Here is a 16,817-nt window from a genome sequence, read left to right as displayed (position 1 = left end):
AGACCAATCAGCCCCAAGAAGCAAAGATGAGAAGAAAAGTAACTCCATGTTGGTCAGATGGATGTTTAAATTTCTGAGAGAAAAAAATAAAGAACTTTAGATTTTTATCAAACCTCACAACTTTCAGGATGTAATCAAAAATAAAATACATAAAAAGTAAAGAAAACTATTCATGAGGCAAAGAAATAAAGTGAGAATTTTAAGTTTCATCCATTTAGTAGTTTGATCTCCACCAGGGGGCGACATCTGGAAAATGATCCAAAGAATGAAAGGAATCAGGAGAGAATGGAAATCACTTGTTTTCCAGAGGAAATGAAGAATTGCAGTGAATGATGGTGAAAAAGTAGAATTGTGCTCTGTTGACTGTGGTAGAAATTAAAAAACAATAATAAGACCTTTTAGACAGATCCAAGAAAAGACTAATGTGTTTAGGTTTTCAGTAGTTGGGAAAGCTTTTGGGATTGTTCAATAAAGTTTGGGAAAAATTCCCAACGTCTTGGAAAAAGGCAGAGACCCTTCATGTTGGAAAACCAGGGAAATATCCATCCGACCAATCAGATTCCAGATCCACAGCTCTGATGTCACATTTAGGATAAATAATGGAATCTTAATAAGAGAAAGAAAAACATTTTATTGATAAAGTAGAGGGATGATATCAGCCCATCAGATGGTTTAGAAGAGGGAGAGGAAGCATCATGGGACTGCAGAGGTCCTTCACCTGATCCTGGTTGTTGGGACAAGAACTTTGTTACTGAACTTAAGGACATTTTTCATGTTTCTGTACATAAGTAGATTTAATGGTGCAAACCTTTACTGAACTACATTTTACAGTATCTGTACTTTCTACTTCACTACATTTCTATAAAGCGTTGCGTTACAAGTTACATCCAAGTTGCATTGCGCTTTTTTGATTTGTTCATTAGTTTGAAAGTAATCAATGATTCTGGTGCCGCCTTTGCCTCCCTGATATCATGAACTGCTAGCTTTCAAATATTCACAAATTCAGCAAGTAGTTTTATTTTTAATACTTTAAGTATTTTTAAAAGCCAGTACTTTCTTACTTTTACTCAAGTAAAAATGTTAATGTGGTTCTTTTACTAGAGAACATTTTTGTCTGTTTATTTATACTTTTACTTCAGTACATTGTTTGAGTTCTTTCTCCACCTCTGGTGAACAGCCAGTAGGTGGCGCTAGAGTCAGGAAGAGGCAGCCTGGAGAAAAGGCTGTTCCTCCCTGATCTGTTTCCAAGCAGTCAGAGTGTAGAAGTTGAGAGCTGGAGAAGTTTCCTCCTGTTGCTGCAGCAGCAGAGATGTTCTGCTTCATGGACTAAATCAGGTTGGAAAGAGGAGAGATCTTTACTGAGCTGCTGGATAAAAGCTTCTGAAACATTTCAACTCTTTCTGGAAACTAATGAGACATAAAAACAATGGATGTTTTTACCATCCAGACCTTTAGAACCAGTTCAGGTCAATAATTCAGTTGTATTTGTGGAAGATGAACAGATTTGATGTGAAATGATGAAATTCTTCATTTCTATCTGAAGTTCCTCCAGATCTGTAGAAAATGGAGCTGCAGCTCTCAGATATTTCAGTCGTCATGTTTTCTATCAATGAATCCACTGATTAAAGCAGGAATCTCATCTCCATGTTCTCCTCCAGAGGTTCCCAAGGTTTGTTCCTGGAAGCTGCTGCTGGTTCCTCCAATCCAGGCACCCCCCCCTTTAGAGGAAATCTGTCCATATATGGCGCTAAGAGTAACCTTGATGCTGCAAAGCTTTGTTCAGGGATGAGATGTCAGGAACTCTGTGTTGAATGTGATGCAGCTTCTCCTTTTTAATGTTTGTATTTCTGGATATTACAGTGAGGCCACAGCAGGTTTTCAGCAGCAGGGCTGTTTAGTGTTTCATTCCTTCATCTGTGTGTGGGAGTGTGGATGGAACAGGTATCCAGGTGTTGTGTCAGAGTTTAGATTGATTGTATTTTAATGCTGATTATTAAATCAGGTTGAGCTTCCAGAAATGTTTCCTTAGTTTCCTGATGTCCTTTTAGGCTTCAGTGAGTTTCTTCAGGTTGTTACTGAGGGATTTCCTTTCTCCTCTCTGTTGGAGCTTTTCCTGTGTTTGGAGAAATGAGTTGTGCTGCAGCAGCACCAACTGTCCTTCCTACATCCACTGCAGTTTGCAATCCAAATGTTGGACTGTTCCTGTCTCAGTGGAGGACAATGTGTGTCTGAGAGACATGTAATGTCCATGTTTGCTGCTGAAAGAGACTGATGGTCTGACCCCCCTCCTCCTTTCAGGGTGGAGCCTGCTGGAGTCCAATTCTTGACACCAGGTCCATGGAGATGTAAGTGTGTTTTTCATCTGATTCATGACAACAAAGCAGCTCACATTCAACCATCTTCAAACTGTCACATCACTCATTCAGGAGTCATCATCAAAGTGTCAATAAATGATCAATAACTGCAGCTGGATTGTGTTTGTTCTCTCCATCAGATTCCTGTCAACTCACCATCGACACAAACACAGTGAGCAGAAAACTCAAACTGTCTGAAGACAACAGGAAGGTGACACATTTGGATGAGTTTCAGTCATATCCTGATCATCCAGACAGATTTGATATCTGGAATCAGCTGCTGTGTAGAACTGGTCTGACTGGTCGCTGTTACTGGGAGGTCGAGTGGAGAGGATATGTTTATATATCAGTGAGTTACAGAAGAATCAGGAGGAAAGGAGACAGTAGAGACTATAGGTTTGGAGGGAATGATCATTCCTGGAGTCTGACCTGCTCTGATGTTGATGGTTACTCTGTCTGGCACAATAACATAGAAACTCGTCTCTCCTCCTCCTCTGTCTCTAACAGAGTAGCAGTGTATGTGGACTGTACTGCTGGCATTCTGTCCTTCTACAGAGTTTCCTCTGACTCACTGATCCTCCTCCACACCTTCAACACCACATTCACTGAACCTCTGATTCCTGGATTTACAGTCTGGCCTCGTTCCTCAGTGTTTCTGTGCCGAGTTGAGTCCAAAGATTTTCCTCCTGTCTGAGAAATTCTCTCACTGTTGAACAGATAGTTCAGTCTCTACAATCTATTTCTAGGTGAAACAATTCTGATTGATTCCTTGGAAACTTTTTCTACTTCCCGTCCTTTAAAGATGGAAGCCGAAATTATTCCAGAATCCACATTTTGATTTTCTTTTCCACTCAAATCTTCACTATCAGAAAGTTGTTTCCCCTTTTCGTTTCCTTTCATTCATTAGTCAGATTTTATTGAAATGTGCAGTTATTCTCAAATACTACTTAGACATGTTCTTTTTATATTGGCTTCTTTTTTCTACACTTATCAAATTTTAATGTTAAATATCTTTTGTTATATTTGCTACAGCTATACTTCACATATTTTACTGAAGGATAAACACGTTTTTTCTTCTGCACTTGACTCATTTGTTGCTCATTCTTGTCTTTTATTTTGTTCAAATTTAGATATTTCAATAAAAACATATTTTTGTGCCTTTAAGAAAGTCCTGATTTAATGTAAAACATTCCCATCCCATGAAGGTCAGAGGTTAATGCTTTGAAGGATAAAGTGGGAAAATCTTAATATTTTCTGTTTCATTCAGAACATCTACCTGAAACTCAGAACCTGCAGAACATTTTCCTCTTTGGAGAAATAACCCATCCCCCCACCCGTAGGCGGAGGGAGGCTACCCTCTTGTTCACCGGGGTAAACCCCAACGTACAGGCGCCGAGATGGGGAGCAACAAGTATGCCCACTCCTGCCCAACGCCTCTCACCTCGGGCAACTCCAGAGTGGAAGTATGTCCAGCCCCTCTCAAGGAGACTGGCTCCAGAACCAGAGCCATGCGTCGAGGTGAGACCGACTATTTCTAGCCGGAACCTGTCAACCTTACGCACTAGCTCCAGCTCCTTCCCCACTAGAGAGGTGACATTTCACATCCCAAGAGCCAGCTTCTGCAACTGAGGATCGGACCGCCAGGGCCCCCTCCCTCGGCCGCCACTCATTTCACATCGCAGCCGACCCCTTTGGCCCTCCTACAGGTGGTGGGCCCATGGGAGGGGGGACCCATGTTTCCTCTTTGGGCTGAGAGGAAACATGGGTCCTCGGGCTGAGCCCGAAGAGGAAACATGGGGGTACTGGAGAGTGCCCCTCCAGGGGACTCCCTTGTTCTGCTGGGGGACTTCAACACTCACGTGGGCAATGACAGTGAGACCTGGAGGGGTGTGGTTGGGAGGAACAGCGCCCCCGATCTGAGCTTGAGTGATGTTCTGTTGCTGGACTTCTGTGCTCGTCATGGATTGTCCATAACGAACACCATGGTCAAGCATAAGGGTGTCCATAAATGCACTTGGCACCAGGACACCCTAGGCCGCAGTTTGATGATCGACTTTGTCATCGTTTCATCAGACCTGTGGCCGTATGTCTTGGACACTCGGGTGAAGAGAGGTGCGGAGCTGTCCACTGACCACTACCTGGTGGTGAGTTGGCTCCGGTGGTGGTGGAGGAAGCCGGTCAGACCTGGCAGGCCCAAACGTGTTGTGAGGGTCTGCTGGGAACGTCTGGCGGAATCCCCTGTGAGGCGGAGCTTTAACTCCCATATCTGGCAGAACATTGAACACATTCCGGAGGAGGTGGGAGACATCGAGTCTGTGTGGACCGAGGCGGCCGATAGAGATATGCAATACTGAAGGCCTGAAGTAGAAAAAATTGTTGAAAATTAAAAGGGCAGCATTGAATACTGGTAAAATTTTTCAGGTAAAATAATAAACCTAAATAAAGATTTACTTTAAATAAAGATTTCGATGAAATCTTTATTTAAAGTAGTATAAATTGTGATACATTATCATCATGGGGATAATACATTATGGATTTACCTTTTATATTACTTAATTAAATTACTGAAACTTATATTACTTAAACAAATAACCTGGGTCTGAGATGCAGGATTATAATGATTTTTCTAATCTAGATTTTTGTTTTGGTTTACATCCATTTAAAATGACTGTGAATAAAACTTAAAAGGCCTAGAGAAAAAGTGGTGTATCTAGAAAATGTCTGGATTTTGTTAAGTTACACATTAACATTATAATTACCCCAGGTCTAACTCTTTTTGAAATTTTGTTTAAGAAATTATGTAGAATACCTTAGTTAAACAACCAGTTAGATTCAGTTTGTTCTATAAAGGTAATTTAGACTGGGCTGTTAATTCACACTGATAATCACTGTTTGATTGACGTCAAATGTGATTTATCCAACTACATTGATCCTTAAACCTTTTTGTTTTGTTTTTGGTTTTATACTACAAGATCTGCTTAAAATAAAGCTGAAATAAAAGCAAAAGTAGCTAAAAAGTTAGCCTGGGATGCTCACTGACCTTCAGGGCAAAGTCCAGCGTACAAAGGGAGTCAAACAAAATAGTTTGACTGTCTCAAAACTGGTGAAGATAGTCCACAACCCTGTAGCATCTTTAGGAGCTGAACAAATGAGCAAAAATGATATATAAATACAATGTTATTTTTGTTGTATATTTTGTTTTGGGACTAACCCACGGTACTATCAGAAGGTCAATAGAGGAGTCAGGAGGCAGAAATAAAACAAAAATATTCGTGCGGTGTTGATCTTGGTATGAGAGTTGGCATTTACTGTAGGTATGTGTTGCATCTAATTCTACAACGGTTGTTCTCATTTCTTGGGCAAGCATGATGTCATCTGTGATGCCCACGGGTGTGTGCTCACAATAGAAAAAAAGGAGCATGATCTTCTTTGACGATGGGTGTAATAATGGTGTTTCACCAGTAGGTGGCGCATGGAGACTCTGAGCTGCCTGTTGCTCTGCCGTTTCTCATAAGCTGAGAGAAATTGGAGTAACACAGACTGCATCTCCCGTGTGCTCATTGTGATGATTGAATGAATTATACTTATGCCCACTAGGTGGTGATCATGAGTTCATGTGAATGCATAAATGTAAAGAATAGAACAACAGAGTAAGAGAGTCTTGGGTGACACACCTGTAAGAAACCTGTGTGAGCAGACGCATGATAAGAGACTTTAATAAAAGTGTCTGAGCAATACAAGACGCCTGGTCATTATCAAACACGAATATAACATGGTGTCAGGAGTGAACTGAAAGGCCGACCATGGAGCTGAAACCACCGGAGAGCTTGAAGCTGACGGGAAACGTGGATGAGCATTGGCGTGCCTTCAAACAACGTTTTCAACTATATGTCGCCGCATTGGGTTTGGAGACAAAGCCGGAGCCAAGAAAGGTAGCGATGTTGCTGACCATAGCGGGAGCGCAGGCTTTGGAAGTCTACAACACATTTGTGTTTGCTGAACCAGAAGACAAACAAAAGTTGGATGCTAAGTAAATTTGATGATCATTGTTCACCTAAGAAGAATGAATGCTATGAGAGATACGTGTTTCGTTCCCGAATGCAGATTCAGCATGAACCATTCGATAACTTTCTGACAGATCTGAAAGTAAAAGCTCAGTCATGCAATTTTGGCCTGCTGAAGGACTCGATGATCAGAGATCAGATCGTCTTTGGTGTACGTGATGGGAAGCTCAGAGAAAGACTGCTGAGAGAAGTGGAACTGACCCTGGAAACAGCTGTAAAGATGTGTCGGGCGAACGAACTGTCTCTGCAGCAAGTGAGGACATTTTCTGAACTTTCAACAGGAACTACTTCACAGTTTAGTGACGGAGCAGCGGCAGTAGGAGTGGTGTCCTGCCAGAAAAAACGCAATGCACTGAGGAGGCAGCTGCCAGAGGAAGCCGTTATCAACTGTAAGCGCTGTGGATTACGGCATAAAGTAAGACAATGTCCTGCTTATGGTAAGCAGTGTTTAAATTGCCATGGAAAGAATCATTTTGCAAAGCAATGCTTTATGAAGAGGAAAGAAGAAAAGAAGAGGAATCGTGTAAACTTAGTAGAGGAAACTGACCTAAGTGACACATTCTTTATTGGTGTTGTGAATTGTGAAAATGAGTCAGAAAAAGTGCAGTGTGTTGACAGAGATGATAAATGGACAATTCCTTTGTTAATAAATGGAACCACAGTTAAGTTCAGATTGGACACAGGTGCTAAGGCGAATCTCATTAGCATGTCTGATATAAAAGAAATGCAAGTAAAACCTCATATAAAAGAAATAACGTCGGGTCTAAGAGACTATAATGGACAATCAATTGAGTGCATTGGCACATGTCAGCTGAATGTGACAGTTAAGGGAACAAAACATCTTGTGTTCTTCTCAGTTGTAAAAGAAGATCGTGAGTCACTTTTAGGTGATAAATCATGTGAAGAACTTGGACTGGTGAAAAGAGTGTATCACATAAACACTGAATTGAATGAATCTAATAACCCTGTTGATGCAATGCTTCAGGATTATGAGGATGTTTTTCAAGGATTAGGTGCTGTACCCTGCACATACAAGATTCAGCTGAGAGAGGGCGCTCAACCTGTTGTGCATGCTACACGTCGCATTCCAGCACCACTGCGAGAGGGGTTGAAAAATGAGTTGGACAGAATGACCAGGTTGGGAGTCATTCAGAAAGTGGAAGAGCCCACCGATTGGGTTAATTCCATAGTGATTACCAGGAAGAAGAATGGAGAATTGAGAATATGCATGGATCCAAAAGATCTAAATGAGAACATCAGGAGAGAACATTATCAAATACCCACTCGAGAGGAAATAATCAGTGAGATGGCTGGAGCAAGATATTTCACCAAGTTGGATGCAGCACAAGGGTTCTGGCAAGTAAAGCTGGATGAAAGCAGTACCAAGTATTGTACCTTTAACACACCTTTTGGAAGATACTGTTTTCTAAGACTTCCTTTTGGAATAAAATCGGCACCAGAAATATTCCACAGAGCGATGGAGCGGATCATAGAAGGCTTGGAAGGAGTGAGAGTCTACATTGATGACATCATTATCTGGGGATCAACAGCTCAAGAACACAATGACAGATTGAGAAGCATCATGGAGAGCATACAGAAAAATGGACTGAAGCTCAATAGAAATAAATGTGAGTTTGGCGTCAAAGAAATTATGTTTCTTGGAGACAAACTATCTGCCCAAGGTGTTCAACCAGATGAAGATAAAATAAAGGCTATCTTGAAAATGCCACCGCCTGTCGACAAAACGGGTGTCCTACGCATCATGGGGATGATTAATTTTATAGGAAAATTCATTCCCAATTTGAGTGCAAAGATGACAAACATTCGCAGACTCCTGTACAACGATAGTCAATTCCAGTGGACAGAAGTTCATGAACAAGAGTGGAAGGAATTAAAAAAATATCTGACTACGGAACCGGTGCTCATCTTCTACGATCCAACTAAAAAAATAAAACTATCTACAGATGCCTCAAAAGATGGGCTTGGAGCAGTTCTTCTTCAGGCTGAGAATGAACAATGGAAGCCAGTGGCTTATGCGTCCAGAGCCATGACTACAGCTGAATGCAGATATGCTCAAATAGAAAAAGAATGCTTGGGGCTGGCTTATGGACTAGAGCGGTTTCATAGCTATGTGTATGGTCTGCCATCTTTTGTAGTTGAAACAGATCACCGACCCTTGGTTGCCATCATAAAAAAACATCTAAACGAGATGTCACCAAGGATTCAGAGACTTATGATGAAGATGCAGAGGTATGAATTTACATTGACCTACACTCCAGGGAAACATCTGATTCTTGCTGATGCTCTGTCTAGAGCCCCTACAGACATTAGTGTGAGTTCAACTGAAGAGGATATTCAGTGTCATGTGAATTTGGTGTCCACTGTGTTGCCTGTGTCAGATGGAAAGCTACAGCAAATAGTTGAGGCAACAGCTAAAGACACAGAGTTGCAGTTAGTCATACAGAATATGGATGAAGGATGGCCAATAGGCTCATGTTCACAGTTTTTCAATGTTAAAGCTGATTTAAGTGTTGTGAATGGACTATTACTGAAAAACAACAGGATTGTAATTCCACAAGAGTTACGACAGGACATTCTACAGCGGATTCATGAGGGTCATCTAGGCATTGAAAAATGTAAAAGAAGAGCTAGGGATTCGGTTTTCTGGCCTGGACTAAATAAGGACATTGAGGTGCTAATAAGCAAATGTGAAACATGTCAGACATTTAGAAACAAACAGAGCAAAGAACCTATGATAATAACTGACATTCCTACATCACCATGGCTGAAAGTGGGAATGGATTTGTTTCATTTTAAGGGTAAAGACTATTTAGTGATCATTGATTACTATTCAAATTATCCAGAGATGGCTCTATTAGCTAATATGTCATCAAATTGTGTCATAACACATGCTAAATCAATCTTTGCAAGGCATGGCATTCCACATATTGTGGTGAGTGACAATGGACCATGTTTTAGTAGCAGAGAATGGCAAAAGTTTACAGAACAGTATGATTTTAAGCATGTAACATCAAGTCCACATTATGCACAGTCGAATGGAAAAGCGGAGAAAGGTGTTCATATTCTTAAGCAACTTCTGAAGAAAGCTGCAGATAGTAACTCTGATCCGTATTTAGCTTTATTAAGCTACAGATCATCGCCATTGCAATGTGGGTTTTCACCTGCTGAACTTTTGATGAATCGGAAGATTCGTACAACTCTGCCAAGTTATGACAGTAATGAACAAGGTGCAAAGAAATCGTCAAAGTTGGAGTACAGGTTACGAAAGCAGAAAGTAAAACAAAAGTCATATTATGACAGATCAGCTAAGATTCTACCCACATTGTCATACAAGGACCCAGTAAGGATTCAGGATGATGAGGGATGGAATACTAAGGCAACTATTCTGCAGGAAGTAGCTCCACGTTCATTTGAAGTGAAAACTGAAGATGGACAAGTTTTGAGACGAAATCGTCGCAGTTTGTTGAAAATTCCATTAGAGCCTGTTGATGAGTCGAATGAAGATTCTAAGGACTCTCAGATTATTCCTATAACTGAAACACATTGCAACATGGACAGTATTAGGGATGATCCACCTGTGTTAAGAAGATCTACCAGAGTGGTGAAAAAACCTGATAGACTGAACTTGTAAAAAAAAAAAAAAAAAAAAAAAAAAAGGGGGAAAAGTTGAAATGTCTAAGTTGAAATGTCTGTATTTTGTAATTCAGTGTTTTATCTGTCTCATACAATGTATGTTATTCTTTGAACTTTCTTTTGTAACATTCTTACTTTAAAGAAAGGAGGATGTGATGATTGAATGAATTATACTTATGCCCACAAGGTGGCGATCATGAGTTCATGTGAATGCATAAATGTAAAGAATAGAACAACAGAGTAAGAGAGTCTTGGGTGACACACCTGTAAGAAACCTGTGTGAGCAGACGCATGATAAGAGACTTTACTAAAAGTGTCTGAGCAATACAAGACGCCTGGTCATTATCAAACACAAATATAACACTCATTTCTATTTACATTTTTCAGGTGAGAATAACCTGCAAGTTCGTTTTAATAAAGTACTTTTTTATTATTTGGTACTGTTCGAGAAATGTTTAAGGAAATGTGTCAAAGTGTAAAGATATCGAAAGAGTTTTGTTGTATTTCGCAGCCAGCAGTGGCTAGAGGGAGTAGCTAACATGCCGTGATGCTAGTTGGTTAGCACACTGTAGTGGCAGATAATAGCGGGATATGTAGATCAGGCTCCAGGGTTTATTTGTGTTATAAACAATGGTGAAAGGTAAAGTTGTGATGTAATGCATTCACTTAATTAAAGTAGTTTGAATCCTAATATAGTTATGCCGGTTTACAATAACTATAGATACATGCTCATTAAATATGTCACTGTGTGTGATTAAATATGCATATAAAGTGCAGTGAATTGAAGGTACATGTTACCTGAGGGAATTGGGACAAAATATGATGTTATTTGATTATTTCTGGTTTAAGGAAAGCGAATGTTGATGTTTATGTCAATGATGGAATATGTCTAATATGTACAGTAAATTACTGAGCTATAACATGGGCTGTATTGACAGTTAAATGAGCTGGTTTGTTCAATAAATAAGCTGAGAGAAATCGGAGTAACACAGACTGCGTCTCCCGTGTGCTCATTTACATTTATATTTTTCAGCTTTATCTGCTGCTGACGGGTCCGGAACCCTGGTACCCGTTACACATCAGATAATGAAAAGGGACTAAATTACAAAGATGATACTTGGTACATGACAAATGATGTTTTAAAAACTGGTTGGGAAACTTTAGTGGTTGACGACGGAAATAGATGGACAAAAAGCTGAGGTTAATGTGGGATAGTGAGAAACGTCATTTCGATTCCCTTGTATGTCTGGACATGTAAGAGGAATTGACAATAAAGCTGATTGATTGATTGATTGATTGGTACTACCACATACGCAAAACATCTGCAACAACTATTTAGTATTTCACGTACAGACACAGGAATACAGATAGTTATAAACACAACTGACATTCCTTATTTCCCAATAGCTTTAGAACAATAACTAATTCAACATGCTGGGGATTCTACTTGTGGGCTTATGCATCAGAGACCGATCCAAACGTTCTAATAATTCTTTGTGAGGAACCTAAAAAATATGGATGGAAGCAGTACTTCCCCATGGACACTATGCATCAGGGTAAAAGAGGTAAAAACTATCGATGATTGGTTCCAGGTCACAACAGGGGTGTCAGGACATAATAAGAGCAGGCTGCAAATATGACTAAACAAAACTGTGTGGTGTGCATGGGGCCAAGGCCCCTGATCTGTGTGACTCCAGCAACCGTTCCTAAGCAATGTTTATTAGAAGTAATAAACAAAACAAATCCAAATAGTACTTGTGCTCTCTGTGACTCCATTTTCCGTTACTGCAGCTGACAAAAAGAAACCACTTTTCTCTAGAAAAGTAGCTCAGGGAAATTTCACCTGTATAAATATGACAGGTGAAGGTAAAAATTAGGTAACCTTTCTAATGCTGCATGTACTATAATAGTTCTGGCGAATGATTATTTTAATCCCATCTCTAGTGCCAACATTTGGTGGTGGTGTGGAAACGACAGGCTTTTTGACAGATTACCAAAAAATGTAACAGGTTATTGTGCACTAGTTACTTTGTTATTGCCAGTATCTATCTGCCCTATGTCTGCTGAAGATTTAATCCACACTCTAGCATTATGCCTGAGCAGTGGCATCACTTACAGAAAAGAGCACTAACATGGCAAAATAGTAATGACCCTACATACATCGATGCCATAGGTGTTCCTTGTGGTGTACCTGATGAATATAAATTGGCAAATCAAATTGCAGCAGGAATACTCCATCTGTTTGTGGTGCACGGTGAACAGGAACATAGACAGAATTAATTACATCCATTACAACGTACAAAGACTGGGCAATTGAACACAGGCTGGTTTCGAGGCGGTTCATGATCAGCTGGCCACTACCTCACTGATGGCCTTCCAGAATCGCATAGCTCTTGACATGCTGTTGGCTGAAAAAGGGGGCGTGTGTGCTATTTTTGGAGAAAAATGCTGTGCATTTGTGCCTAATAACACCTCAGCTGATGGCAGTCTGACCAAAGCTATTGAAGGGCTTCGTACCCTGAATGGTAAGATGAAGGAGCATTCTGGTGTGACTACTTCCATGTGGGACTTGTGGATGGATGTGTTTGGGAAGTACCAAACCCTTGTGTCCTCTGTCTTAATCTCAATTGCAGTCTTTGCTGCAATTTTAATCTTGTGTGGATGTTGTTGCATTCCTTGCCTGCGTGCTCTGCTTAACCATCTTATCACCGCAGCAATCTCTCAGTGGAGGACCGGATGGCACAGATGTATTTATTATTGGGTCGGCATCCTGATTCTGATGACAACAAATCTATTGATGACGATTCTTCCGATCTGTACCCGAACCCCAACCTGTGGCCTGACTAAGATCCCTTTAAGTGAACGGACATCCTGACCTTTCATGTTTATAATAACATAGTCTATAGCGTAATGGTGTTGATTAGCCTTATTCAGCACATTTACTTACTGTTCGTACTAAGTGTTCTAGTTTATCTTATGAAATGTGAATCACATTGCAGCTGCATATGTTTTGATTAGAGCTGAAACGTGCATTGTAACTAGGGATGATTTTCAATTAAAAGAGAGGTGCAGCAGAATGTGCTTTCAGAATAGCTGGAGATTGTAACTGAAGCACATCTCTGTCTGTTCTCGCGAGATAAAAGAAACTAACCCTCTCTTGTTTTTGTGTCTGTATTTCATTATTCTAGGTAATTCAAACCTGATAGGAGTTTATTATAGACTTTGTAAATAATCGCTGTTGTTTTGATCTCTACTAAATCATAACATTTTTAAGTATGCACTTTCATTTTTTTATTTTCTTGTTACTAAATATTACAAATTTTCTCATAATTTAGTGATAATCTATTTTTTGTCACATGATAGAATTAGAATAATAACCTAAATAAATACTAATAGATAGATAGATAGATAGATAGATAGATAGATAGATAGATAGATAGATAGATAAATCTTTATTGTCATTGTCACAAGAACAACGAAATTTAAAAGGTGCCATCAGTCAGTGCATATTCTTAAAAACAAAAAATAACTGTCTCACAATTCACACACAATGTAAGAAATAACAAATAACTGGGAAAAAACAAAAACAAAAAAACTAATAAATAAGAACAGCCACATTCTCACATACATCATTCATGATGATTAATGGTAGTTTTTGATTGCATTTAGTTTTGTTATTGCTATCGGGTAGAAACTGTCTCTGAGACGGTTGGTTCTGGTTCTGGTTGCTCTGTATCTTCTGCCTGAAAGGCAGCAGTGTGAACAGAGAATGTCCGGGGTGAGAAGTGTCCTTTGTGATGTGTTGTGCTTTTCTTAGACAGCGGTCGCTGTGCAGGTCCTCCAGTGAGGGGAGAGGGCAGCCAATGATTTTTTGGGCTGTATTCACAACCCTTTGGAGAGCTTTCCTTTGAGCCGTAGTGCTGCTGTTATACCATATGCAGATACAGTAGGTCAGTATGCTCTCTATGGAGCACTTGTAGAAGGACACCAGCAGCTTCTCCTTGATGTTGTTCCTCCTGAGAACCCCCAGGAAGTACAGTCTTTGCTGGGCCTTTTTTATCAGCTCGTAGGTGTTCATGTTCCATGTGAGGCCCTGCTCAATGTGGACCCCCAGGAAACGGAAATCAGCTACCCTCTCCACACATTTTCCCCCAATGGTTAGTGGTGTAATGTCCGTTTTTTTCCTCCTGTAATTGGGGCCTGCCATGCAAAGCAATGGCAGGAACCTATTACTATTGTCGGAGAGAAGCGTCTCTTTATTGGGGCCTGCCATGCAAAGCAATGGCAGGAACCTATTACTATTGTCGGAGAGAAGCGTCTCTTTAGTCTCTTTAATATTCTTCTTCTTTATTTTTCTTCCGTCACCGTTAATGCGGCTCATACCGCTGGGTGCACACCTACAAATGAGGTATCAAAACGTGCAGAAAATTCACGCCATTGGAGCTATTATTTTTGGTGGGATTTGGGGTTAACGTGGCGACATAATTCGCAAAAAACTACGAAAAAAACCCCATTATAAGTCAATGGGAAAAATCCTAGAAATACCCTATTTTTGAGGATTTTCTGTGTCGTCACAAATTCACCTAGAAATGCCATTCAAATTTCATTTTGTAGATACGTCTGTGATCTCTTCGAAAGTGAAGACGGCTTGTCGATACCAGTTACGGTTTGTCCACAATTTGCCTCTAAGCGACCCAAAGTTTCTCATTTTTCCTAAAGTTAGAGTGCTTCTCTCGCTGCTTAGAGTGAGAGATGAAGACAACTTTTTCAGCCCAAATCATTTTTGAAATCGCCATCACGCCCACAAATATCGCACGATTAGTATCAAAATCGGTCCTGACATTGATACGCCTGTCTGCTCCGGTAAAATGTTTTCGAAATTTATCTAGACCGTACGGTTTTCTGTCACGGTGCTTCAGAGCAAAGTCATGCGACAGGATTTTCTGAGGCTCTCAGGCTCTGTCACTAACACTTCACACCTTGGTGTGAAACTTATTTAACATAGCAACGGAACTCAAGAGGCTATTGGCTGCTGATTAGGACTACAAAAACGCATCGCTGTAGTTCTATCTATCCTCAGTTGAAACAGATCAGGACTGAGAACTGGCCTTTAGAACTGTTTGCTGCTATGGGCTGTATATAACTGATTTAACTCAGTAACTGTTACACATGGGATTAGTTTGGCCCTTTGAAATGAAGCATAGTGAAAATTTCAAAATAAAAGCCTTGAATATTTTTACATGACGTAATTGCTCTTTTTGGCTTTATATGACTTTTTCATCCAAAGCACTGTTAGACATGGGATTACTTCGGAACTTTCAAATGGAGCATAATAATAATTTCAAAATAAAAGCCTTGAATATTTTTACATCAGGTAATTGCGCTTTTTGGCTTTATGTGACTTTTTTATCCAAAGCACTGTTACACATGGTATTAGTTTGGCCCTTTGAAATGAATCATACTGAAAATTTCAAAATAAAAGCCTTGAATATTTTTACATCATGTAATTGCTCTTTTTGGCCGTATATGACTTTTTCATCCAAAGCACTGTTACACATGGGATTACTTCGGAACTTTAAAATGGAGCATAATAATAATTTCAAAATAAAAGCCTTGAATATTTTTACATCAGCTACTTGTGTTTTGAGCATTATATAACTATTTTAACCCAAGGACTATTACGCATGGGATTAGTTTGGCCCTTTGAAATAAAGTTTAACAAAACTTCCAAAATAAAAGCCTTGACAACATTTTAAATCGTACCGAATTGTGCACGTCCGCCTCGCTTAACGTTCTTGCGGTTCTCCGCGTGCCACTGATTACGTCGCGGCGTTCTTTAGCGTCGACGCCAATTTGTGGCGCGACGACGCCGGGCCCGAGCCCGACGGGCGCGCCTTGGCAGGCCCCGGCTAAATTTCTTCCGAAATTTTCTAGTTTATTATGAGTTCTTTTGTCTTTGAGTTGTTGAGGAGCAGATTGTTCTCCCTGCACCACACTAACAGCCGCTCCACCTCACCCCTGTAGGCGGACTCGTCGCCTCCTGAGACGAGCCCCACCACTGTGGTGTCATCAGCAAACTTGATGATGGTGTTGCTGTGGTGGGCAGAGGTGCAGTCGTATGTGTACAGACAATAGAGCAGGGGGCTCAGCACACAGCCCTGTGGAGAGCCAGTACTAAGGCTGAGGGCAGTGGATGTATGTTTTCCCACCCTAACTGTCTGCTGTCAGTTGGTCAGGAAGCTCAGAATCCACACGCAGGTGGAGTGAGGGAGGCCCAGGTCCCCCAGTTTGTCCACCAGTCTGTGAGGGAGAATGGTATTAAAAGCAGAGCTGTAGTCTACAAAGAGCATCCGCACATAGCTCCTCTGCTGCTCCAGATGTGACAGAGCAGCATGGAGGGCCGTGATCACAGCGTCCTCTGTGGATCTGTTGGCTCTGTAGGCGAACTGGTGGTGGTCAAAGCCAGGAGGGAGAAGTGCTGTCATGTGACCCCGGACCAGTTTTTCAAAACACTTCGTCACCACAGGGGTTAGTGCCACTGGCCGGTAGTCGTTGAGGCAAGAGATGTGAGGTTTCTTGGGTATGGGGACTATGGTGGAAGATTTCAGGCAGGATGGGACTGTAGACAGGGCTAGGGACTGGTTGAAGATCCTGGTGAAGACTCCAGCCAGCTGATCGGCGCAGTCTTTCAGGACACGTCCAGGGACGCCATCAGGTCCAGCAGCCTTCCTTGGGTTGACAGCCC

The 16,817-nt window shown here is 40.9% G+C and overlaps 1 protein-coding gene and 1 long non-coding RNA gene across 2 annotated transcripts in view; both read left to right on the top strand.

Moving 5' to 3' along the window:
* LOC111609422 (NACHT, LRR and PYD domains-containing protein 12-like) overlaps nucleotides 1–16,817 on the top strand; it is a 114,356-nt gene that overhangs the window by 56,427 nt on the left and 41,112 nt on the right. The window lies entirely within an intron of this gene.
* On the top strand, nucleotides 1,499–2,715 carry LOC111609447. The gene is made up of 3 exons (XR_002753124.1): nucleotides 1,499–1,509; nucleotides 2,060–2,068; nucleotides 2,632–2,715. It is a non-coding gene; the product is annotated as an uncharacterized LOC111609447 (long non-coding RNA).

Source organism: Xiphophorus maculatus, chromosome 8 (genome assembly GCF_002775205.1).
Source record: "Xiphophorus maculatus strain JP 163 A chromosome 8, X_maculatus-5.0-male, whole genome shotgun sequence".
Taxonomy (NCBI): domain Eukaryota; kingdom Metazoa; phylum Chordata; class Actinopteri; order Cyprinodontiformes; family Poeciliidae; genus Xiphophorus; species Xiphophorus maculatus.
The sequence above is the reverse complement of the archived record's forward strand: the minus strand, read 5'-3'. Positions and strand labels throughout refer to the sequence as shown.